Below are 26,596 nucleotides of genomic sequence, written 5' to 3' on the forward strand. Positions count from 1 at the left end.
CAGAGATGGCTTGGAAGCAGAGGGAGTGGAATCTGAACCAGAAACCTTCGAAGCCCTACTGCTGGAGTCTACTTCTGCCAGCCAGACCCCACTTCTTATGGGTCCACAGCCTCCTAGACCACAGCAGGGATGACTTGAATAGAGGAAGGTGGCCCATGGGACGGAGGAGAGGAGATGAGGCTTAGTGAGGTTGTAAATATGATTTGAGTACACTGTAAATGTATGATAACCTCATAATAAAATCCATTATCTGTATGAACGGTATATACTAATTTAAGGTCTTTAACACTTTGGTCTTGTCACATCATGAAGGGTGACTCTGAGGCATAAAGTAGTGTTGCTGGGACAATAAGGGATCACACTATGAGTGTGGCGGCCTGTGTCTCGGCTGTGGCTTCCACGGAGGCTTGCTGAGTATCTTCTGGAATGTTGCTTCTCTCTTAGGGTGGAGCAAAAGCACCTTTAGGACTTTGCTGGCTTAAACAGAACTTAGTCTAGAACAGGCCCACTCATGAATGAGTTTGGAAAGTTACTAAATCATAAGAAAGTAGGAAGGAGAAACCGCCAGAGCTCTGCCCTTCCACTGCCTGCTGCAGGCGTGCCCACCCCTAACATGTGCTTGCCGTGTGACCCACTTCCTTCCCTCTGCATGGGCTGCAAAGCTAGCTGTTGGGAAATGAGGAGGTCTGGCAGGCAGCAAGGCCAGCCAGGGGTGAGGCTCTGGGTGTGTGAAGATGGGCTGGCAGAGGCAGCTCTTTGGCATTTGTCCTCAAAATGAAGGCTAGGGATGAGCAGTGACTCAGTCGGTACTCTGCGCTCAGAGGCTCCACATTTGCACACTCAACCGACCGTGGATTGAAAATAACAAAACCTTGTCTGTGTACTAAACATGCGGTTATCTCTCGCCATCATTCATTAAGCAATGAAGAGGTGATCTGAAGCAAGTAAGTAGTCATGCTAGGTCATAGGAGGACACATCCCCAGCTTACGACGTGCTTGTGCATCTAATGCATTCTCTGCCTCTGGGGCCAGAAGAGGGCGCTGGATTCCCTGGACCCGGCATTATAGCCAATTATTAGCTGTCATGTGGGTGTACGGAATCCATCCAGAGTCCTCTGGAAGAGCAGCCAATGCTCTAAACCACTGAGCCATCTTTCCAGGCCTCCAACTACCGAAGTTCCAAACAGCCAATCAGCCTTTGTAGAATGCTAGCCTAGACATTGCTTCTTCCTGGGAGCTCTGGTTCACAGGGAAAACAGCACAACCTTTCCTCTTATTTTGTCTTTGCGTCATTTATACTGTTTTTGCTTGAGATAAGCTCTCCCTAAGTAGCTCAGGCCACTCTCAGTTACCAGGATTATGTGTGTCCATCTCTGTGTGAAGACTAAAGGGGCCAAGTTGGAAGTAGGCTCCACCGTCAGATTCCACATAGCACGCCGTTTTGAACAACTATCTAACCAAGGCATGTTCCCACCTAAAGAGGCCATACAGGGAGCACATAACCATTTACCAGTTAAGAGCCAACTTATGACCTGAACAAAAGAACTATCAGTCCAATCTCACCTAGGCCAAAGTTAAGCCGGGGGGCTCACTACCTCTCTGTGTCACTTCCTCATGGGTTGAACTTCTGCCACACTTTGTTGAAGAAAGACCTCAGAAGCCATTGGCTTTGCTCTAGACTGTAGTAAGCAAAGCCATGCAGATAATTCCATCAGCCTGCAAGTTTGCCTTTCCCTAGACTTGATAGGTGCCCACCTGGGCCAGGATTGCTTTAACACTGCATAGCACAAAGGCTTCTGGGAGCAGAACTACTTAGGAGGATTTCACAGACTCAAAGCCAACTCCTCAAAGATCATAGGATCCGTCGGGTCACAACTTCACCCGTGGCCTAAGGTGGTCACTTGAGTCACAGATGAAGACTATTTATAGGTAACAAACATGACTGGGAAATGCCAACACTCCAATGTGTTAACACTGCTGTCACATTCTTAAGTCCCTGAACTTCTCAGAACCATGAAGTATATAGCTGCCGGTGTCCAGTGGAAGGTGCGAGGCCTAGCCCCTTCCATGGTCAAAACAGGTATGACTTGCTCAAAGTTACTGCTGACCTGGGATTAGGAGTTCTGATGACTCATTGCCCAGTGCCCTCTTGGCCCACCACCCCTTACTTCATCCTAAATTATTGCAGGTCCCTCTGGCTGTGGAGCCTTTTAATTGGTACTATTTACAAGATACCCTCTCGAGAATAAGATTACACTTTTATTTTTCTTTTCTTTACTTCCCACTCCTCCCTGATCCACAAAGCCCCGACGCCGACGCCTTCAGTCCCGGCCACTGAAACTCTGGATGAAACCAGTCAGAAAGGCTTCCTGCCAAGTGACTTTTGGCCAGGCAGCGAGCAAGCGTGATGAGCTGAGTGCAAAGGAAAGCCTCCCTGGTTTTCTCATGGATGTTCCACATCAGCCCCGAGCTAATTTGATCCAGCTCAAAAATGTGCCCCAGCTATCCAACAAACGCTTAGAAGGACCGAATCGTCAGGTCCGGAAACGGAGGTAGAGCGTTCAGCCGGAGGCTCTCTAACTGTGCCTCAAAGGACTCTAGATGCTTCCTTGGGAGGGAGCTGTCTCCCATTCATTTTCTAAGGCTAGGTGAGCTGGGAGTCGATCAGACCCAGTTCGAGGCATCGTACAGTTCCTTTGTTTACCTTGGGTTCCTTGTCAGAGCTCTTGCGTGTGGGGACTTTGAGGATGAAAATGACCATTGACAGTTTGCAATTGTAAACCAGAGCTTCCATTTGAAGGGTACAGAAAGAACGGTTTTCTTCAGGTTGAGGGGAGAAACAGTGATCACCCTGCGGGCAGGGTGCACCTTGCCAGTGACAGGATAGGGCTGGAAGCCGGCTATAGATGGTGCCCCTGACTACTCCGCAGGGATGGCCTGGCCCTTCAAAGAACCGTAGTTTGGGCTTCACTACGATTCCAGCTTCAGTAAAAAGCACGAGGCTGCTTACCTGGCAAAGGAAAGGGACAAAAATCAACACTTACCAAGTGATGCCTGTACCACGGCCACAGAAAATATCTACACTCAGGGCAGATCCTGCAGTTTGAAGAGTTTCAAACGAAGCGGGTTTGTTTTTTCCTTCGTTAAGCTCCATAGGAGCCTGAAGTTCTACCAAGTTTCAAAGAGGGGCACGTGACTGATAGGGCAACTTGGATCCTAAGAAGCAGGACCACCTACACGCTGACAGCCTTTAACTCCATCCACATATGCTTTTCCAGGCACCATTTTGCATCCCAATAGGAGTTCATTTTTTTTTTTTTTATTTTTTTTTAAGATCTTGAAGTCAGCAGCTGCACACAAATGCAAGGAGTTGAAACTCAGTTAAAATCAAAATGGAACTTGAGTTTTTCTATTTGGAAAATGGCTGGGCCCCCTCTATGCCTTTCAGCTTCTTGTGGTTCGCAGTTTGCAATCTTAGCCCTGTTTTTATTTTTTGCTCGAAGTGGAAAATACTATTCATCTTGTCCCTCAGCTGCTGGGTGGATCCTGGAGCAGCTGTCCCTCGGGGACATGGGTGAGACACAGCGCCGTGCCTGCAAATGCCAGTGATGGCAAGATAATAAATGTGCCTCAGAGAGAGAAACCATCACGACATTAGGGTGCCATCCTTCATCCGTGTCAGACATCTTCAATTGCTGCTGTCTCTCAAAGGACCCTGCGTCTCATGAGAGTAACGGTGGCGCTGAAGCAATTTCAGGTCTTCCTCTTTTAATCACGGGCGTGGGATTTTCACAAGGTGTGGACCCAGCTCGTCTTCTAGTTATGTAAACCTCCCTCCTAGAAACGAGGAGGAATAAACTGGACTGATGTAAAGGGCTGAGACCCGTGGGCCCGTGGGGTGAGACTGCTCGGTTAAGCGTGCGATTGGTGCCAGCTCTTGCCAGGACCCCGAGCACATCATCAAGGGCGTGTCCCAGCTGCTGTTTTTCATGGAGGAAATAGGGTGCAAGCTGTCCTTTGGAATATTTGTGTTGTCAGCCTGCGGATCCAGCATCTGTATCTCTTGCTCTTGGAAGAACAAAAGTTGGTGGTAGTGAAGTTGGTTGGTGACTTTGGCTTGGTTGTATAATCTGAATATTAAACTTCATTCTTAAGCCTTTTTTTTTAATGCCAGCTTTAAAGATAAATATAATTATCCTTCAATCTCAACACTAAGCCCAAACTAACTTTAAAAATTTTTTTGAATCTAAATAATAAAGTGAAGAAACTGTTTCAACTGTTGTTGTTGGGTTTTTTGTGGGTTTTTTGTGTTTTTTTTTTTTTTTTGGTTTGTTTTACCTTTTTTGCTTTTTTTTTAAGGCACGAAAGTAATACATTAAAGCCACAGTTCCTCGATGACTTTGAGGTTATTATTTATGGTTATATTTATATCTGCTTTAAATGGGTAGCCCTCCGTATCTTATTTTTAATTTTCACTTGTTCTCAGAGAAGAGTTCTCACTATTCAGGTGGCCTAGGCTTGCTACAGAGACCAGGCTGGTTTTGAACTGTTAGTATTCTGTGGTCTCTGCTTCCCCAGTGCTAAGATGATAGGTGTTTGTCACCAAGCCCAACCTCTGTATTACTTTTACTTATTCATTTTTATACTTTTAAAGAAGAGCTAAACACTTTGCTTTTCCAAGCATCTGAATCTAAATATTATTTTACTTTTTTTTTTTTTAACTCTTCAGCACGTTAGCAAACATGAAGCAGAGGCCAGCAAAGACTCTTTGAGCAGAGGATCAGTGTCCTTCCTCCTCTGAACACTAGGACACTGTGGACATATCCCTGGGCATTCTCACTTGGCATGTACCATTGGAGGGGCAGAGGGAAAGCCACATTACACTCTGATGGGCACCATCCTCACTACCTAATATAAAGTGCGTCTGGATGTCTTCTCACAATGGAGGAGTCCAAGGACAATACTAGGGCCGACAGACAGAGCGGACCGTCTACCCCAGGGACAGATGTTAGTTGAGAGTGTTGCTGTTCATGGACCACTCCTGACAGTCCCCCTTCTCTGTAGTTGTAGTGAGTGAGCTCAAGCATCAGACCAAAACAAACAGTCCAGGGATGAACTACGCTTTTGTGGTGTGCTACACCCGGGAAGGGCTTTCTGTGTTTGTTTTATAAGAGATTGACTCTCTGTTCTCCGCTGGCGTGATCTGTGCTCCCTCTGTCTTTGGTTTCTTTCTCTCTGGGAGAGCCATTTTAGATCACTGGATGGAGAAGAACATGCTGGAGCCTCGGGAATAGGCCTGGAGCTCTAGGGACAACATTCTTCATGCTTTCTTAAGAGCTTAGAGGTTTGGAACTGGTGGCAACTGGTAGTTTTCAGTATTTGGTAAACAGCCAGTATCCGGAGCCCTGGGAACAGCCTCGTTTAGCTCTTTGTTTAAGTTTTGGGATAGAGACTCTGAGAAGTTGGTGCAGGGGAGAGAAATTAGCAACCACTGCTCGTTCACAGCTGGGCAGCCAAGTGGACAGCCCTGAAAGACCTAAGCTGACGGGAGAGAAAGGGGCCCCTGACCAGTCTTGGACCAATAGCTTTTAGAGCAGGACACTCCCTCACCCCAACCCCCAATTGCTCTGCATCTGCCTGGCCTCTGGCCAAAGATCTGTGCACACTACAGCGTTGGTATGCTTTGGGTGAGGCTCGTGGCCATAGCAACAGGATGGGAGAGACCCAGTTCCTGGGAGTAAGAACTGTGGCCAAGACACAGATTGGGCAGGCAAGGCGTAGGGAGGGGAAGTCAAGGTTGGTCTTGCCTAAAGAATGGAGACCTTTACTGTTGTGGACAGAGTCACTTCAGTCTGGGGCTACTAATGGTCCATCTCAAGCCCCTCCTTTCTCCAAGTAGATGTGGCTCAGGCTGATCTCTGGTGAATGTAATCAACCCACTAACCTGCTGATTTCAGAGAGAATTAACCCCTGATCTACTTACTGGTGCCTCACAGCCACATTTAAATACGCATGCACCTAAATTCTTCCACAAAGGCAAGTTTTTACTTTAGGAAAAAGAGACGTTCAGTGTACATGAGGTCTGTGATTAAAGCCCTGGGTTCACACTGGGAGAGCTGAGGTCTAATTCTAGCACCGACTCTTCCCCTCTCCCTGCGTGACTTCTCTGGGCCCTAATTTCTTTATCTATGAAATGAAAGCATTTGGTGATGAGGTAAAAAAAAAAAAAAAAGGACTGGCTCCCGATCCGAGCTTCTACATCTATGACTTCAGAATAAAGGATAAAGGGCATTTCTATCGCCGAGTCTTCTGTGTTTCTTGGTTGGGTTTCTTTATAGCCAGCAGGTGTAGCTGACAAGAGGAAAAGTCAACATAGTTCCCTTTCAACTTTCGATCTCTTTAAATTATTTCCTTTAGAGCAGTTTTAAGCTCATACACATACACACACAGCATAAAAAATTAAAAGAAAAAAAGATATATACATTCATCACTATTAAATTGCAGTCTGTCCTTCCCCTGCTTTCCCTAAGTCTCTGGCAATAAGGGATCTTTTCCTGTCTCCATAGTTTTGCCTTCCCCAGAACATCATGTGTCTGGAATCACAGCGTGTGGCCTGTGCAGACTGGCTCCAGATCAACTTTCTATTTTGTTGTTACCCTGTGCTTGTGGTCATGCAGGGTCTCAAGGACCTGGGAGCTCACTTTGGAGCCTAGGTGGCCCTTGAACTCAGCAATCCTCCTGCTTCAGCTTCACAAGTGCATGACCCAACACACCCAGCTCACGCGATTTCTTTTCCTTTCTGCCTACCATCCCTATCCCCTTGTCTCTCTTGCACGTGTCACCTGGCACCGGAACTCTCTGGTGGCCTTGCTTTGGTGGCCATTGTAACAACTTCATCATCTCTTGTCACTCTCTATCTGCTTATCCCCCAGTTGTCCCAGAACTCCTTAAGGCCCAATCACTCTCTCCTCTCTTCCTCCCTCCTTTCCTCCCCCATCCCCTCCACCTCTCTCTCCCTGGTTTATTTTCCTTCTCACAGCTGGTCTCTCCCAGAAATCTAAGCTGCCAGGTCCTCCATCAGCGACTATCACCACAGGCCCAACGGTTATTCATCATTTGGGATTGTCCCCTCCCCCCCATTTGGGGTCTGTTGTTTTGTTTTGGTTTTCATCTCACCCCAACTCTGCAGAAGAATCAGGCAGGAAATTTTAAAAGAAAGAAAGAAACAAACAAACAAGCAAAAAAACAAACAAACAAACAAACAAAAAAAAAACAACCTAGAAAATGACCCACATCCGCCTGGTCCCAGGGTCTTGGGTGAGACCTGGACATTTTTCTTTTCAGTTCCCTGGAGATTCTAAAGTGCAGTCACTTGCAAAGCCACTGCTCAAGGAGAATCAACATCCCATTACAAGAGGAGGTGACATGCTTGTGTGCAGATGCAATTGCTCTGTTGAGGCATGGCTAGCTGTGAGATCACTCCCCGAAGAGGATCCTGTGAGCCCCAATTCCTGGTACTTAGGATTTTGTGTTCTCCTCTCCCCTTAAGCCTGGGTTGTACCTAATGACTCAGACCTAACCAAGAGCATATGTCAGAGCCGATGGGAGGGTACTTCCAAGATTGCATGTCCTGCTTCTCTTGCCTGGCTTCCGGGTCACTTCCCCAGCCCTTGCAGAGTTCTTGCTCTGAGGGACAATGGCTAACAGTGATCCATAGCTCAGTGATGGGGAAGTGAGGCAGTGGTGTCCTGATGTCGGCTGACTTCCTGGTGAGCGAGCTGGAATTCACAAGGAGCTGCCCTCTGGTACAGTCCCACTGCCCTGCTGTGACTACAGCCCCAAACCTATGCAGACTGCAGCCTCTGTCAGAGGTCTCCCGCTAAACCACACCTAGACTGGTGACTCACAGAAGCCAGAAGATGGAGAAACGCTTTTCATTTTGAAGCATTTAGTTTTGGGGATTTGTTATAGTTTAAGCGCGTAATGCCACACACACCCCATACCCGCCCCCACAGGGTCCTATGTTTGAACACTTGGCCCACAGCTGTTGGAGGAAGCTGAAGAACCTTTGAAAATTAAGATCCGGGTAGGGGATGGAGCAGGAGGGATGGACGGGCCTGGAGAATTGCAGCTCAGTTCTGTCTTAGGCCTGCCCCTCTGTACCTCATCCAAGGTTATCTGCTACCTTGAGCTCCTGCCACACCTTCCTTGTGGAAATGGACTGTCTTCTGAAGAAGAGCCAAAACAAACCTCTCCTCCTTTAAGGAGACTCTGTAAGGTCAGATACTTTGTCACAGTCACGGTGAGAAAAGTCACTAAAGTCACAGCAAAAATAACTGATACATTTCTTAAGAAAAAACCCTACCTTCTTAAAAAAAGAGCACCTTTCACTTGGAAGGGACAGACTAAATGTTGAGTTTGAGCTGTGGGAAGGTCTGAGAGAATGTTTCTGGGGGTGGTTGCTATAGGGGCAGTGCCCAAGTTGTTGGGGGCAAGGAAAGGTCAGGCAATCAAGAAATAGCACCTTGTTGGCAAGGCCATTGCTCCTCCAAGGTGGATTTGTATAGAGAGGTCCCAGGAGAGCCTTGTTAAGATGTTGACAATTTCAAGCAGGAGCCAATCGGGGTAGTGGTGGGCAAGCTTCTGGTTGGTGATACCGTTGTTTCTTGGGGACCGCGTGTAAGGGGTTAAGGAGTTAAACTGTATTTTTGTTTCTTTCTGTGAGTGTTCCCCTTTAAATGTCTGCAGGAACTCTGAGGGTGAGGCCTCCCGAATGCATCACTTGCCTTTGGGGAGTTTAGGAAGTGGAGCAGCGCCCTCTTGAGGCCACAAGGCGGAGGTGCTGGGGAGGAGGTGCACCAAAGGTTCGCTGAATCAAGCCAGGTAGTCATTTACTAAGCCACAAGCCTCGTCAGCTGTGTTTTCTTAAATTGGCCTCATCGTAAAAGGACACGAATCTTAGGAAACAGCTTCAGAAGATCTTTGCGAGTTTTGTTGGTGTTGGTGGTGATGAGTTTTTCCTCCATTTCTTACAAATCAGTAGAATGTGTTTATTGCCATATTAATCTAATTTCCCCCCTAAACTAAATTTCTACCTTATCAAGATGCAATTGGTCTAAGAAGTGTTTTCCTGGGAGTATGCCCTTCTTAGGTTGATGGCGACTACCTGCACATCCCATCCCCCAACTCCAAGATTCTACCTCTTCCCTGCTTCTTCATCTTCCTTGGCTTCTGTCTTGACTCTCCTCATAGCCTAGCAGAACTCTTGTCTTTGGTCTCTGCCATGGGTGTTCCAAGGTCAAGCATGTTGAATGCTGCAATGTCCCAGGCTTCCGACCATACCACTCTGGGGAGACTGTCCTCCAATTGCACCCAACATTTTGATTCATTTCCATCTTCCTGGCTAGACACCACCCATGACTGGACTCCCTCTCTGTGCTGTCCCTTTCCAGACCTTGCCTCCTCGGGAAAGGGTGTTGTCTGCTTTCTGGCTCAGTTCCACCCTCCTGGCCAGACCACGCCCTATTTGCTAGGCTCTGCTGCCTTAGCTAGACCACTCCCTCCCGGATATACCACACCTTCCTGGGCAGACCTGGATAGACTCCTCCCTCCTGGATAGACTCCTCCCACAGGCACACAGCTAACCCCCACCTCTGGTTCTTCCCTACAGCTTCCTGGTGGAGGAGTTTGGCCAAGAAAAGGATTCAAAGCGAGTCCCCAGGGGTCATGTTTTCCAGCCGTTTCTGGGTCTTCCTGAGCACAACAGTTCTCACACTCACGAGTCTCTCAAGAGCCTGATAGCATGTGTTCTCGGAACCCATCCTGATGACATAGATTTCTCTCCACCCCGGTTCTGCAGAATACACATCTGGAGGGAGAAGTTTGGGGATCCGCACTGCCGCACTGTTCGTCATTGCATCTACAGGCAGGCTTGAGAAGCACAGCTGTGGCTAGCCTACGATCCAGCCCAGACCCCCAAGGCCATTAAGGACTCCTCCACTCCAGTCGCCCATCCGCACCGAGCTAACTGCTGTCTTGTTTCTCACTTATAAGATTGAGGCCATCTGTTGTGGGCTTCCCGCATTTCCTGCCCCCACCCTCGACATTCTCCACATTTCCCAGTCTGCCTCCTTCTCCTCTCTTAGAAAATAAACATCTTCCCATGGCTGGATCTCTACCCTCCTTGACCATCTCCTCTGGAACGATGACCCTCTTGATTCTTTCTCTGTACATTTTTTTCCCCTCGCTAATGGCTTTTTCTTTTTTCAATTAAAAATCGTCTTTTGGATTGGACCTTAAGTCTTTTCTTTCCTAAATTACAAAACATATCTGAGTAACTTGGCTTCTCCCTCAAGCTGCCAGCTCACTTCCTGCTTCCTTCTTGAGCCCATCTCCTCTCTGTGTGGATCTCAGCCTAGCACTTTCCCTTTCTCATCTTACAGGGTACCCTGGTCAGTGCTGTGCAGAACCCTCTACCATGAACCTAGTTCAGTGCCCTGAGCTGCTAAGCTAGAAGTCAAACTTCTAAGCTAAGCTAGGTTCCAGGTTTGCCCTCAGACATGAATTTTGCTTTCTCAGACGTGACTGCTCAGATCCAAGGCTACGTCCTTAGAGCCTCTTACAAGCACATGACACTTACCACCATTTGTGTGTCGGTTTTACATTGCTATAACAAAACACCTGAGCTGATGGATTTATAACATGTAGAAGTTTATGTTGGTCCACGATTCCAGTCCACTGTCACTTGGTTTTGCTGAACTAACTCGAGCATGCCGCTGACTAAGCTGCTCATTTCCTAGTGACCAGGAAAACACACACACACACACACACACACACACACACACACACACACACACAGAGCAAAACCAACCAACCAACCAAACACCCAAAACCTAATATCCTCACCTGATGACTTAACTGCCTATCAGATTCCACCTCTTTAAGAATTTTACCACTTCTAAGCATTACCTTGAGCCTGGGACCAGGTCTCCAATACAGAAGCCTTTTGGGTGACACGTAACTAAGCCACAGAAATGTGAAGAGCTAAAGGAAGCCTGAAGAGAATGGGTAAACTGACTGTTGTATGTGGTCATAAAAGCTGCTGAGCCCTACGGGAGAGTTTCTTCACACAGACTTTGTATAAGGACTACCAGGAGCTAAGGGACTTCAAGATGGATTCCACTTACGGGCTGGGCCCAAACCTGGTGTCCTAGCTTTATCTACCAGCCTCAGCAGGCAGTTATAATTAGTTAGTTAATTAATGAATTAACTTTCCAGAGACTGAGTTTCACTGTGTATTCTTGGCTGGTTTGGAGCTTTTAAACCAGCCTGGCCTTGAACTCATAGAGATCCACCTGCCTCAGCTTCCCAAGTGCCAGGATCAAAGATGTGTGCCAGCACGCCTGGCTTAATGATCAGTAGTTCTGGAAGGGGAGATGGGCTCTCTGTGCTGCTCATCCATGGCCCTGCAGCTTGGCCTCTCCTTCCCCCATTCTGCCTGATGGTGAGCATCTCTGAGACTTGTAGGATACAGCATTCGAAATGGACTAGGAAATCCACATTCACAAAGACTCCTTGCTTATTCTGATCAGAATTGCAAACAAAAGCCAGGAGGCGGCCCAGGGCCTTCGTCTTCCCTGTGATGTGTCACTTTTTTCCAGATGAGCTTCTTTTACAGTTCTTTCACTAGGATCTATAGGGTGCAGCTAAGGGAATTCTTTATGATAATGACCCTTTAATTGAAGTCAGATTCTAGAATGACAACAAGCAGAAAGGAAGATTGCCTGATTGATAATTCAGTTGTAATTTGGTGGCTTTGGAATAGACGGTTGGGACAGAACGACCCAGGAGTCTCTTCTGTCATTCCACAGGCATCCTGGTTAATGAAGAACAGGTCAAAGAGAAGCCCAAGAGAAGGAGAACCTTGGCTTTGCAGGGTGGCTGAAAAATACCAGTAAATAAGCACCTCAAAGGAATTATGGTTCTTCTGGTTCCCATAGCATAACGTCACTTGGGAAAGACAGCACAGAACCGTTGGATGGGCTCTTACCCCCATCTCAAATCCGACACCGATGGCTTGTGCTCTTTTGTGTCTGTGGTGTCTAGCACAATTCTCACTCAGATTAAAGCACGACAAACGTTATTAATTCTGGAAAGCCACATACTTTTGTGGATCCTCTGTCTTGATGAAAAGGGTATTTTAAGAACACATGGAAAAACTCGCAGTCTGTTTGGAATACAGAGCTCAACGGACATAGAGTCGAATTTGTTAGCTTTGACTCTGAGGTGTCAAGGGATCAACCAATCCAAATCTGCAAGTTTGTTTGTTTGCTTTTTGAGGGAAGGTTTATTATTATTATCATTATTATTATTATTATTATTATTATTATTATTATTGTAGACCTGGCTGTCTTGGAACTCTGGGCTTCAGACTCACAGAGATCCACCTGCCTCTGTCTCCCCATTACTGGAATTAAAGGCATTGGGCCACCACGCCCAGATCCGCTCTTGATTACAGTAGGACATCCTGCTAGTCCGAAGTTTAAGCTTACTCGGGAGAAGGGACTGCATTTCTTGCTGTGTGGGGTCTCCCTGATTGCTCTTTCCAAGGGCCTCTTTGAGGACAGGACGTGGAAGACAGGCTTCTATCCTAAAATACATCTGATTCCATTACTGATATCTCCAGGCCGAAAGACTTCACCAAGCCATGTGACTCCAGTTGCAGCTATGCTTGTCTTTGCTTTGAACTTTAGGCTCCACATAAATACCCTTTGGAGTCAGCCAACGAATAGAAGGGGTCAGTGTTCCCAGGTGTGGGGTCCGCTGCCAGCAGGGACAAATAAGGTCCACCAGGCACTGGACTTTCTAACTTGTGGTCAGGGATGTGAGTTTTTCATGCTCAAATACCCTCCGTCTTTCCCAGAACGGACGATTGCTATGTGAGCACTACTTGACACATTGGGACGTTTCCAAGGGTTTCTGTTTGGTACTATGATAGGTCTTACATCGTGGTCCATGGAACTGATGCTAAAGCTAACCAAACTCCTGAGGATGCTGATTACAACTGTGCACTTGGGACCCCAGGTTTGCCCACCACACGCCACTGAATTCCATAGCAGCACTAGGAGCAGGACAACAGTCATGATTCTGTCTCGTGCATGGCTCTGGGTATTCACTCTTATGTGTGGGGTAGGGGTCATAATGACACTTAAAAGCTTCATTGACCACTAGTCCCGGGACTGAGTCTTCCCCTTTTCTGGTGTCCTGAGCAAATGTCCAACGTTTACCTTTTGAGTGAGGATTGACATAGGTTCACCTGTGTTCTCTAAAAGACAATCCACTGAAGTCCCACTTCCTAGGACCCGTGGATGGGACTTTACTTGAAACCAGTTTTTGCAGCTCTAAGTGAAGAGAAGGTCATCAGGGCGGATCCTGTTTCAGTTTGACTTGTTTCCTTGCAAAATGGTAATGTACGGGCAGTTACCGTGCAGGAAGCCCTGCGGGCTGCACGAAGCAAGTCCTGAGGGTGCATTCTACGGAGAGTTGAAAACATGGGCCAGCCTTCTTTCTAGGGCCAAGGCACAAACGTACCATGACCTTTTTACCCAGGACTTTCAGATAAACATTCTTAGCGAAGTCTAGAGCTGGTGGGCTCCAAATGAAACGCTACTCTCAGGGAGGAGCTAGATCTCTTGTCTGGCCCCGCCTCCAAAAAAACCTTTGCTGGGAATCCTAAGGTCTTCCCAAAGCTTAACTGGCAGCTATGTTTAATGAGTATAGCCCATGACTTCCGGGTATTCTGTTAGGACTTTATTATCCAAACAGTACATCGTAAAAACTCGGGGCCCATTGGGAAGGCACTCATTTCCTTGCGTTGGTTATTTGCCAGTTTTGGATTTAGGAAAGTAAAGGGTGGAGGCCGTGGTTACCGTGGTGACAAGCGCAAGAAGTTGAATGCGCATGCGTAGAAACAGAGTGGCTAGGGAGGTGGATGGGTGTGGAGGATCTTGGGACGGGGAAAAGGCGTGTGCTCCTCCATGGGTCTCATGGGGGTCATGCATCTGTTCGAGGAGGAGAAGGCCACAAATATGACTTCACAGCATTCAAACCCTTCTGGTTTTTAGAAGTAAAATGAAGATGAAAGGATGAATGGAACATTTTTTCTGCCCCATCCCAACTCCCAACTAATTAGAATTCATTCCTCCCTCCATTTCCCCTCCCCTCACTTCCTCCCTCTCTCCCTCCCTCCTTCTTTCCCTCTGTTCCTCCCTCTCTCACTCTTTTCTTCTTCCCATCTGTTCCTTTCTTCGTGAGCAGTTCTCACCGGCCTGATTCTCCAAATTTCGCTCTGCCTTAGCGTACAAGAAGAGGGTGCAGGGATCCAGCAATGGCGTTTCATGCTCTCAGTGATGGATATTGGGATTTGAAGAAAATCATTTATATTTCTTATGCTCAGAAAGTTTTCCAAGGCCGTGTGATGGTTCACTCCCTAGAAATGAGCTCGCATGAAATGGGAAAAAGATACAGAACTCAGCTGCCTGGAATTCACAGTGGAGGATCCTTAGAGCTCCAGATGTTACAGTGATGGGAAGGAGGTGGCTGCCGCGAAGAACCAACTTTTCAAATGGCCCTCACGACCAGCACAGTTCCACCTTCTCAAATGGTCTCCGCGACTGGCACAATTGTACCAAATATCCACCTTATATCCTTGAATCTCTCTTGGGCCTGCAAAAGATGGCTTCTGCTTTATCAGAGGGCCTATGTGGACATACCACAGGGCCCCTCAAATAGATGAGAAGTATCTATGCTTCCAGAAACAGCTTCTCAATGACCTCAGACAACATATGACAATTTAACAGCAGAATGTGTTTTACACCTTGGAATTTGGATCCCTTACACGAATCGACCATGTGTGTGTCAAATGATCATAAGCAGAAGTGTAAGGATCTCTACCACAGGGTCCTAAACAGTCTTTACTCTTCACAGTAGCCTACAACTGTAGAGAGGGCCAAACAAGTTGAGATGATGGGGAGCGATTTTACACAGCAACAAAGAAAATTATGAGTGACTTCATGAAAACTAAAGCAAAAATGATGTCACTGTTCAGAAAATTTGCTAAAACAATAAAAATCCTCTTGCTGGTGGTTGTGAATATAAATGGAAATTCAAAACCAGCTAACTTAATCTTTAATAGCATTAGAGACATTGAAAAAATAGTGACCCTGCCCCACGCTCACTTTAGGGTTCATAATAACATATTCGTTTGCAGAGCTTAGCTTCCATGACGTAATCAAGACCCCTAACAAGTCTCTTGACCCTTAGGTTGTGTGCCTCGTGAGAATGCTTAGAGATGCTGTGAAGAAATGCCCAAAGGGCTGCCTCCATCATATCCCCTTCATTGGGAAAAACAATGGCTGACTTAAAGCCTATAGAGAAGAATTGCACAGAGAGTGAAGAATGTGTAGTATTATTCCTTCCTTCACCCCTTTCTTCTTCCCCCTTTCCCTTCCTGTCTCTTCAACTGTTTCCCACTATGTAATCCAGGCTGAGTCTTCAGCCTCAGGTCCTAAACTGAGATCGCAGGAGTGAAGAAGCATCTTGCCTAGGAAAGAATTTATATTTATCTAGAGTCAAAGAGACACCCATATGTCTAGAATGTGCAATGCACATCTAGACTCTAGATTATGAAACATGCATTTAGAGGTAGGGGCTGGAGAGATGGCTCAGTGGTTAAGAGCACTGACTGCTCTTCCAGAGGTCCTGAGTTCAAATCCCAGCAACCACATGGTGGCTCACAACTATCGGTAATGAGATCTGAAACCTCTCTTCTGGTGTGTCTAAGTCAGCTACAGTGTACTCATATACATTAAATAAATAAATCTTAAAAAAAAAGAGTCTACAAGGTATAGCTTGGATCTGTCCCTATATTCTCAAAAATGGAGCAAGAGCTGGTAATAAATACCTTATCTGAATTAGCAGACACAATAGAAGAAATTAACAGATCCATTTACACTCTGGTGGGTTTTTTTCCACTCAGATTTTTCAATAGGCAAGACCTTAATCCATTAATCCATATTGCCTATAGCTTAGAATTCAAAATAGAGAATTTTACTCAGTTCTTCCTAATGTATATTTACCGTACATATTAACGGAGTGATATTTAGGTGCTTAGTACAATGCCAGTTAGATGATTTGGGACATTACCGTTTCTTTGTTTATGAACGTCTCTTCAGCTGTGTAACAGTCCATTGTGAGCTATAGTCGCATCACATGTTCCCTAGAACGCCAGGACTCCCTCCATCTCTACAGCTGGGCTTTGCTGTTCTTCTAGGTCTTCGTGATAACTTTTATCGAGAGTAAGCTGAACAGCGCCTTCCCCTCACCATAAAACTCCTAGCACAGACCAAACAGCATTTCCACGGTGTGGGGAGTTGTCACGCTCTTCTAAATTTGGGTAAGCCACAGCACTTCACACCTTGTCTTTTCAATGCCATGAAATAGCCCCAAAGCTCCTTCAATGCGAACTGCGATTGCAGCTATGTCTATCAGAATCTCTTGAAAGACAGCAGCAGGTTCGCCCGTGGGGCCAGCAGCTCCTTCTGGAATTCCATTTATAGTTCATCATTGCTCACTTACAGAATGATCATTTTTCTCTTTGGCCACAATGCTTTCTCTAGATTATCCTCTCTTTCTTTCTTTCCCTCTTTCTTTCCCTCTTTCTTTCTTTCTTTCTTTCTTTCTTTCTTTCTTTCTTTCTTTCTTTCTTTCTCTCTTTCTTTCCTTCTTTCTTTCTCTCTTTCTTTCTCTCTTTCTTTCAAAGCCTCTCATGGTTTTGCCATTAGGAGCCCAAAAGGGCATATATTTTCTACCGTTTGCTGTCTGTTCATGAACTGAACACTTGCTGGTCATCAACAGATTTTGAAGGAAGCTGGTCACTGATCCTGGTTCACACCTATTCCTTATGTACCGATTCGTGGGCTCAGTTGTGCAGCAGAATCCATGACTGCTCTTGGCTAGCATCACTTCCTGTCTGCTCTCTCATTGGTGCTCAGCTTCCTGATGTGTCTCAGCATGGCCTGTCCTTTGTAGCCGAGCATCTCTGGTGTCTCTACCCAGGCTTGCTCTTCTTAGAAGCTTGCCGCTTACATCTGGCTTACAGGTTACCTTGGTGACATCATTTTAACATAGTTACCTCTTCAAAGGCACAGTCACCTTCTGATGTTCTGGAGCCAGAATCTGTGTATGAAGTTTGCGGGGGGTGGCACAGGTCGTGGTAAGGAGGCAGGGCACACACATTTCAAGATGAATTATGATGATTTTAGACATGTGGGAAGAAGGAAAAACATGGACAAGAGAATCAAGAAATCCAGTCGCCTACAGGACTGGTTAGAGTTACTGGACTCAGGTACTTTCCCCCAGTCACCTCTGGCCTATAATACCAGCAGCACTTGGGAGGCGGATGCAGGGGATTGACACGAATTCAAGACCAATCTGGTTTACTTTGTGAGTTCTAGGCCACCCAGGGCTATCTAATGAGATTCCACTGCCTCCCCTTCCCAAAAGGTGGTGTCTATGGATCATACTTACTATGAGGTATTGAAGTGGCTGGTAAATATAGAGGAATAGATGGCTCTGCTGTTTTTGTAAGGCGTGGATAAATATAAGTAGTTAAAATAAGATTCTGCTTGGGGTTTCTAAACATATGTACTGAGGCCCAACCACAACAGCCAGAAGTTGAAACTCTTGTCGTCCTTCCCATCCCCAGAAAGACAAGTTTAAAAAGGGCTCCTTAATTGCTGCTTGCAAAATAGTCCTCCCAGCGGGGAGCAGACCTTCCTTTGGTGGTGCTCTGACCCATGGGCTGTCTGGGAGTGGTGACACTCCACTGTCCCGGTTCTCTCTGGCTGCACATAAAACACTGACTCGGGAAGGATGGGAACAAAAAGGAAATTGCCAGAAACATGCCCCAGGATTGTTTCTTGATAGAGTTTGAAGTGTTAATCAGATTTCTGTCGCTGAGACACAGCTTTTCTATTGATGTATTTATTTCTTTTAATTTTTTTTTCTTTTGAGACAAAGTCTCGTTTAGCTGTCCAAGCTGGCCTTGAACTCACTTTGTAGCCGGCCTTGCTTGAGGTTTGGCTCTTACTGGCTCAGCTTCCTAAACAGCTGGGGTTGCAGGTCTGAGGAGTCTGTCTTAGCTGAGATAAGCACCCTCTAAGGCGAAAAGTTTGTTTTGGCTCAGAGGTCGCTGTCTGTTGTTGTTAGGCTTCATTGTTTTTAAGCCTGTGGGAGGCCACTCTCCTGATATTCAAGAAGGGGAAGAGGAAGGGAGAGGGAGGAGACGGAGGAGAGAAGATGGGAGCTGAGGAGGAGGTGGAGGTAAAGAAGACAAGAGGCAGAGAGCAGTCAGCTAGTGGTCCCAGTACCCCACCTATCAAGGGCACATTCCCTAAACCTAACGTTTACTCTACCTACCTTTCAAAAGTTTTAGTCTTTATTTGCAAAAAGGACTCAAGTTACAAACAAGACCTTTAATATACGGGACTCTGGGAGACTTTTAAGATCCAAACTCTAGTGTCTGTCTCACATTGACTTATCTCAGTCACAGGTTCAGCATACAGTCTGAGAGTTCCTCACTGAGCCACCTTTAACCACAGGAGTCCTGCAGTCTTTCTTACCTCAGGAGAAAAGCCTGAGAGACCTCGTGTGGCACGTGTTAATTCTGGAACAAGGAACCAAAAGGATCTGGGGACAGCAGCCAAGGGATGAAGGCCCTTCCCTCATCCCTCAAGCTGGTGACACTACTGGTGCATTGTGACTGGATTGGTTGCTATGAATTTCCCAGATGTCTCCAGACTTTCCTCTGTGGCCTTGTGACAAGGCCTGTAAGCCTCTGCTTCTTTCACTCCTGCTCCCTGTCCCTCCTTCCTGAGTTGAGTATCTGTCTACTTTAGGGTAAATCCTAGCGGAGGCAGATGAGGCAGGCCTGAGTCCTGAGTCTTTGGGCTCTGTACATAGGAGAAAGACGCAATGGGATATTGCGAGGGCACCAAAAAAGATACAGATGCTCGAGGGGAAAGGAGGCTGCTGCCCCAGTGGAGAAATAAACCAACGTGGACTAAAAATACCACAGGGGAAGGAAGGAGGAGAGAATGGCCCACTATATTTAAAACAGCCCAGAGAAATGGTAAAAAAACCAGTCTCCTAGGAATATGGTTTGCTAAAGGGTGGGGCTGGGAGTTTGCCCACAATTATGCCCTAATGGTACTTAGCACTCCCTCAGCATTCCATCCACCAGTGCATGCAAAACGGCCTTCCTCCCCCCATTCTTAGTTCTACAGCACTAAGGAGGTGAGCCTGTAGCTCCCATTGCAGAGATGGGAAACCAAGGCAAAATGATTGGTTCCTCTGCCAAAGCCGTAAGAGAAAGCCTTGCTGAGTTTGGGGTTATGCTTTGGGCTTCCCACCCTTTGTGGCTGTGGCTTGGGCCTGGCCCCACCTCTTACTGGATGTGACTCTAGGGCAGACAGTTTGCTAGGTTCCTGGAAGGCAGAGGTTTGCATGTGCATGCCTTGCAGTGGATGGGATATTTCACAAGGACCGGAGGAGAAAGCTGCAGCTGGCAAGTCTGAAACTGGGAGGGGAGAGGAAATCTGAGAGCAAGCTGCACTGGGGCGGGGTGGGTTGAGTCCCCCGCCTTCTGTCTTCCCATGACTGGACTTGCCTCTGCCACAGAAGAGCCGGCATCTCCAGCAGCGGCAGCACAGAGCAGGGCTGAGTGTTGTCCAAATACTGCTCTCCAAAACACCACTGTTTAGGTCAAATACAAAAGACAGTGAGAAGAATACTAAAACTGCCCCCAACGTTACGCTGCTGCTTTCTCTGCCTACTGGGGGCAAAGAAAGTTGAACTAGCAAGACAATTGGTGCCCACCTGTGATGCTCACAAAGCTCCACAGAGGGGCGAGCTTTCAGCTGCGGCTCCTGCTTCTCCCTAGGCTCTGTGTGACTTTCAGCCTTCAGGATGATGATGCTTGGCACTGCATTTTGAGTGTGGGAAAAGTGGCCGGACCACAATGTCCTTGGCATGTATCAGTGGCATTTACACGCTTCGCTTATCCCTTCTGACAGTCCCGGGAGGCACGGATTACAGTCCTCCATCCTTTACCCATGAGCAATGAGGAGTTTAGCAAGGTAAGGTAAGCGGAGTATCCGTAGGCAGCCCCACCCTAGCCTGTGCTATTTCCACCCCCATGAAGAAGCCTCCCTGGCTTCTGAACCTTGGCTGTTCAGTTAGCTTCCTGCACAGCTGACTCAGCCTGCCTGTGAGTCAGAGATGGCCCGGAGAGCTCTGGGCAAGGTAATCTCAAATCACAGGTTCGTCTCTGGGTTTTCCCACCTTTTTTTTTTTTTTTTTTTTTTTTTTTGTTATTGGTGGCAGGTTTTCCTCCTTTCTAGAATTTACCTTTGGGTAACTGTCAGTGTACCTGGCTGGAGGGAAGCAGGGACACAGAGGTAGAAGGCAAAAGAGAGAAGCAGCTGTTGAGTGCAAGTGCTCGGTTTATCGATGGCAAGAGGAATTCCTTCGCAGTTTGAAGACTCCGTACTGCTGTTAGCCTGGTATTCTAGGTGACATGGCTGGAGATGCTGTTGGTCCTTTGGGAATGTTAAAGCTCCGAGAATTGGTGCCACGGTTTGTTGGTATGGAAATCCTGAAGACTGGTCTGTAGCTCTCTATCTTTGAACTTGCAATCCTGCCAGTGGCTCCAGAGTTCTGGGATCACTCCTGTGGATCACATTAACCAAGACAACACCCGCCTTAAAACCTCCAGGAAGCTCCCGCTGCTTGGTAGACAGAGCAACAGTGTCTGGGAAAGGACATGGATAACATGATCTCAAAGTGATTCAATAGAGTTAGGTTGTGAATGGAAAGGGGCTTAGGTATGTTGTGCCCCGTTTACTTACATAATTTCCTCTTTGTATATGCAGCGTGGCACTTAATTTAAAAATATTATAATCAAGGTCTCAACATGATTATTAATTTTGTGCGTTTGCATGCATGAGTGTGTGCGGACACACCACAGAGCACGAGTGGAGAAGGCTCCCATCCCTCCGTCACATGAGATGGGGAATGGAAGCAAGATCACCAAGCTTGGGAGAAAGCAACTTTCTCTGTTGAGCCACCTTTCTGTACTCTCCGATACGATGAAAAGAAGAATTCTAAGCACTAAGGAATCTATGTGATGTGCCTGGCTCCCCATCAATATTTCCCCTTCCGTGGACCTTCAGGAAAAAAAGATCAATATAGGTAGCGTTTTAGGCTCCATGGAATGTGGTAAGATCTATGCCTTAGGTTTCAGTAATTATCAATCTGTTTCCAATGTATTCATGGAAAAACATGGGAGCCATCTTGTCATGTAGCTATTTTTGAAATCTTGTGGAAAAGTGCCAATGTGTCTGTGAGCTAGCTAAGACACACTCTTGCACATGAGAGGGAATCGCCGGGATGTGTCCCTGGTGGTCTCTGTGGTGAACTCTTCTTTAAGTTAGGATTATTCTAGAGCCAAGATAAATACACAAGCAAGTAAATAAATAGGGATAGGAACAGCTAAAATGTTCCCATTGCAAAATGTGCATTTAAGAAATGACTTTGGTGTAGTATTTTTGCAATATGTTTTACTTATTTATTTTCCTCCTTTCCTTCCTTCCTTCCTTCCTTTCCTTTTTATTTTATTTTATTTTTTTTTTAAGACAAGGTTTCTCTGTGTAGCCCTGGCTGTCCTGGAACTAGCTCTGTAGACCAGGCTGGCCTTGAACTCACAGAGATCTGCCTGCCTCTGCCTCTCGGGTGTTGGGATTAAAGGAATGCGCCACCAGTATGTTTTATTTTCTTAAGATGTCTTTCTTTGCAAGCCAGGCTGGCTTGGAACTCAATTCATGATGCTCGTCCATCAGTCTCCTGAGTGCTGGGATGAGAGGCTTGCAGCACTCTGCATGGCTCGGAATGGCTTCCATGTGAGCATGTTTCTTTAGTAGGCTGGCCCATTTGCTCGCTTGCTCGCATGTTGAGTGGCTCAGAATATGGAACCCATGCTTCCTTTCGTTCTCTCGCATTGTCCCATGAGCATCAGTATATACAGTGCACTAACTTTATCATCGGTGCTGTGGATGTATGTGCACTACGTTTGCTTTTAGAAAAAACACTGTCGACCGTAACAGCATTTCCACCAGGACCTTCTTCCCACAAGCCTTAGCTACCATGCAAGTTAAACCTGAGCCTTAAGAAGCATCAGTACCTGCTGACCTCATGATGAACTTTGGTTTCTGCCATGATCCAGAGGATGAGAGATGATCCCCACAGGAAGGATCCAGTCCTCTGATTTACATCGGTATTTTGAGTATGGCCACTGAGTTGTCACTGCGTCTCTGGGCTAGTGGTATTGTCTGAGCTCTGAGGGAATCCAAGTTCAAGAAAGTAGGATTCAGGGAGCCTCCAGTTTTTGGGAAATGGCATCAAAGCAGAGACCTCCCTATCAGGTGCTTTCTGACCTGGGATGTGGACCTGGGGCTTCTTGTTCAAGCGGCTCCTCTCCTGCTCCCTGTGACTTCCGGGCTCTCAATGCTGAAGTCATGAACTTCACCCATGGCCCCACACCCTTCCTCCCCTCAGTTCGCTCTGCTTTCCTGAAGCTTTCGTAGCTCCTTGTCTGGGTCTTGCCATCCATGCTACATGCCTTGAAGGGAAAAAGCATCAGTCTTCTTTTTCACCCCTTGGTCTGGTGGCTCCATTCTATGTGATAGTATTTAGCCATAAAGAAGAATAAAATGGGTCTGGAGAGAAGGCTCAGCGGTTAAGAACATTATCTGCTCTTCCAAAGGTCCTGAGTTCAATTCCCAGCATCCACATGGTGGCTCACAACCATCTGTAATGGGATCCGGTGCCCTCTTCTGGTGTGTCTGAAGACAGCTACAGTGTACTTATATGCATTAAATAAATAAATCTTTTAAAAAAAGGAGAATAACAAAATGACCTTGTTTTCAAGAAAATGCTTGTAAGTGGAGATCAGTAAGGGGTGCAAACTTTTTTTTTTTTTTTTTTTGGAGCTGGGGACCGAACCCAGGGCCTTGCGCATGCTAGGCAAGCGATCTTCCATTGAGCTAAATCCCCAACCCCAGGGGTGCAAACTTAATTACACCCAGAAAGACAAATTATTCTCATTTGTGGATCCTAGATTTTCTAGCAATAGACACAATCATGAATGCATGTTTTACATGAAGTAGAAGCAAAATCGACCAGGGCTAAGAAGGGGATCAGTGGGAGGGAGGAAGGGAAGGAAAAGACAGAGATATGCACACGGGGAACTTAGTCAAAGTACATTACACACTGCTGTGAGATGTCCCTGTGAAAGCCAGTGGGATGTACCATGAATACACTCCAAACCCTTTCACACAGCACCCATCGTCTTCAACATTAGACTGAGCTTCTCTGGATCTTCCGTCTTGCCCCTCCATCCCCCATCAGTTCTCTAGCCACTTTGTATGTGCCTCAGTTTCCCCAAGTGCACAAAGCTTTCCTGCTAGCACAGAGACTCATTCCCCAGGAGGAGGTGGGAGTGGAGTCCTGGGATCACACTCACTCCGAACCTCGCTGTTCTAAAAACGTATGTTCCACGTCTACTTCAGAGCGCAAGGTGCAGAAGGTGTTATTAAAGGAATCCAGTTTGTACCCAGGCACCTGAGCTGTCCTGCTCTGTTCCAGCCTCACGGGGCCTGTGAAGGCAGATACGTTCTTACTCTGCTTTGGAAAACACGCTTCCATGAGACTTCATGGTGAAAGCCAGGTTGTCCCAATGCAGAGCTTGCCAAATAGTATACCCAGTTCGCTTGCAAATGACACCCAGGACTGGTTGAAGATCATTCCCCTGGGTAATAGTTGTGAAATCGGTGTTCATCACAAGTGGCTCTTCGTTCGGTGGCTTAGGTGAGTTCCTATCTCCCCTCTGACCTGGGCAAGCCTTTCTTTTCTTCCTGTCAGAGGGTCGAAGTGTTTCAAAACCCCAGGCTTCTGGAGCGGAGGAAATCTACACCCCTTAGTGATGCTTATCCAAGCCAGCAGGTGACTTCTCTCCATTTACAAGAAGTGGAAAGGCTTGCTGGGGGAGACTGGAATCAACATCCTCCCACACCCCCCAGGAGCAGAATTCGAGAAGCCCTCCAGGGGTGCTCTGATGTATTTTCATGCAGAGAGAAGAGGGTCTCTGACATTCTTGACTGAAACTGAGAAGTCTTAGCAAGTCTGGTGGGTGTGTAGGGTGGGGGAGGGGGAGGGATTCCGGTGTGGAATGGTAGTTGATTCTGGACTAGGGGAGGAATTCTGACTCTCTCTCTCTCTCTCTCTCTCTCTCTCTCTCTCTCTCTCTCTCTCATGTGCGTGTGTGTAGGTGCTAGTATTACAGGTGATGGAATAAGATTTAGGGCTTAAATGAGTGCCCAGTAAGTTTTCAAACTAGCACTACAATTTGGAATAAAACATTATGTAAACTAATAAAACCACAACATGGGAGTGAGTTAAGGATTCTAGGAGGCATAATATTCTCCGCATAGTTTATAAAGAAATCAGAAAGTCTGTGGATGTAGCTTGGTGTGAACCCACTTGCCTGCAATCCCCAGTCTCTTTGTCTCTTTGTCTCTGTCTCTCTGTCTCTCTCTGTCTCTGTCTCTCTCTGTCTCTCTCTCTCTCTCTCTCACACACACACACTCACTCGAGTGCCTTAACCCCTCCTCCAAAAAAACAAAAAAACAAAACAAAACAAAACAAAAAAACAAAAAACCACATTCCAGAATCAATAGAATGTATTTTTCAAGTACAATTCTGTGTAACAACAATTAAAATGTCATTTGGTAAATGCCATGGTAGTAACTATTTTAGGTAGGGGTTATGAATATGCTAAAATTAGAGGGCAAAGGTTTGCTGAGGATCAAGATACTTACACAGTTTGCGACATTATGGCAGAGGACCTCGTGGGCACCATCTTAAACATGAGGCCAAAAGGATCACTAGTAATGGATAATCCACCCCAAGAGCCTTCGAATACAACGCAGAACCCCATCCCTGTCTCCTGCCACAACAGCCGAACTTCAATTTAATCAAGAGAATGTCTCAGGCACACCCAAACCAAGGCATAGTTCTCTAAAAGACTGGTAGCAATCTTGGAAAGTGTCAAGGTCACAAGTAAAAAAGGATCCAGCAGCTTTCAAGTTTAAGAGTTGAGTGACATAGACAATAGATTCATTGTTTCATCCCTAGCCAGGAAAGGACACTAAGTAAAATTTAAATGAGGTTCTGAAAGTTAGATAATAGTCCTATGTAAATGTTATTTTCTGATTTTGATCATTGCCTCTTGCTTTACGCCTAATATTTAGAGAACCTCTAAAAGGTATAAATTACTGAAAATATTTCTGTAAGTCTGATTTTCAGAATTAAAAGTGCAATCCTCTATGTTCTACCTATCTGGCTTGCATATCTTTTGGTGGCCTGTTTGCCCTGTGTCCTGATGGTTTGCTGTTCAGGACTGCCATCTCTAATTAACATGCAAGGAAATGAGGAAATGGAGTTTCCAGAGCTTTCGCGGCTTTTCCAAATCCCAAAGCCAAGTCCCTCTGGTGCTCTAGCTGCTTCCTGCCTGCAGCAGAGAAAGGAGACAGAGCAAATTCTAGACTTTCCTCAGCGTTCTCCAGGATACACTATCAAAGACTCCATAAGAGCGACCTAGTGCTGAGACTCAAGGATAGACTTTCTCGACCTTTTCTCTTCTTTTCCTTTCTTTTCTTTTTGATCACTTCTAAGTTAATTTGATCATGTGATTCCTCCACCCACCCACCCCCAGACTTAACTTTTTATTCTGTCTGGACACTAAACTGTGGCTTCTCCAAACCTTCTCTGTCTGAGCTGCCCCGCAGCTGTTCTGCAGTATGTCAGTTCGCGATAGCCATTTAAACTCCATCTCTCAGGAAGGAAGCCATGAAACATGTGTTTGCTTGCGCAGAGACAGCTGGGTGCTGCATCTAGGCAAGCTTCTGGATTGAGCTGCTCAGGTCTTGGGAAAATCGCTTTCACAACAAAAAGAGCTGGTTATTCACTGCAGCATCCTTCCACCCGCTCCACTTCCCAGAGTTGGGATCTGTGTGGTGGCTGGATGGGTGCTGCCCCTAGACACACCTTCCCACCAGCCCGGAGGAAATTCAGCTGCTTTTCTTGCTTTGCTTCCTGGACGAACTTGTAGCTGCTGGGAAAATACTTGACAGTCAAGCGATAGCTGGGAGGGTTCGACAACTGGAAAGGCACAAACATCCTTTATCTGTAGGGTGAGGTTAGTTTCTGTTTGGGCTTGTGCTTTTGAAAGGAGGAAATAGTTTTCGTAAGCATCAGATTAGATTCAGGAAATGTCCACAGGACAATGAGAAGGGGCCGGAGGCCGAGCAAGAGGACTTTTGTCCTTGATTACTACTGCCATCTCCTGGCAGAGTTTGAGAACTACAGGTCATGGGCTTGGCAGGTAAAGTACGGAAGCTCATTTTTTTTTTTTTTAAAAACA

General features: G+C 46.4%; 1 long non-coding RNA gene across 1 annotated transcript; it reads left to right on the forward strand.

Annotated features, from left to right (window-relative positions):
• The first annotated feature begins 7,390 nt into the window (after window positions 1-7,390).
• LOC148000088 (uncharacterized) lies at window positions 7,391-10,293 on the forward strand. Its single transcript, XR_015641572.1, has 2 exons — window positions 7,391-7,514; window positions 9,671-10,293. It is a non-coding gene; the product is annotated as an uncharacterized LOC148000088 (long non-coding RNA).
• Window positions 10,294-26,596: the final 16,303 nt, after the last annotated feature.

This window comes from Rattus norvegicus, chromosome 17 (genome assembly GCF_021556685.1).
Source record: "Rattus norvegicus strain SHRSP/BbbUtx chromosome 17, alternate assembly SHRSP_T2T, whole genome shotgun sequence".
NCBI lineage: Eukaryota > Metazoa > Chordata > Mammalia > Rodentia > Muridae > Rattus > Rattus norvegicus.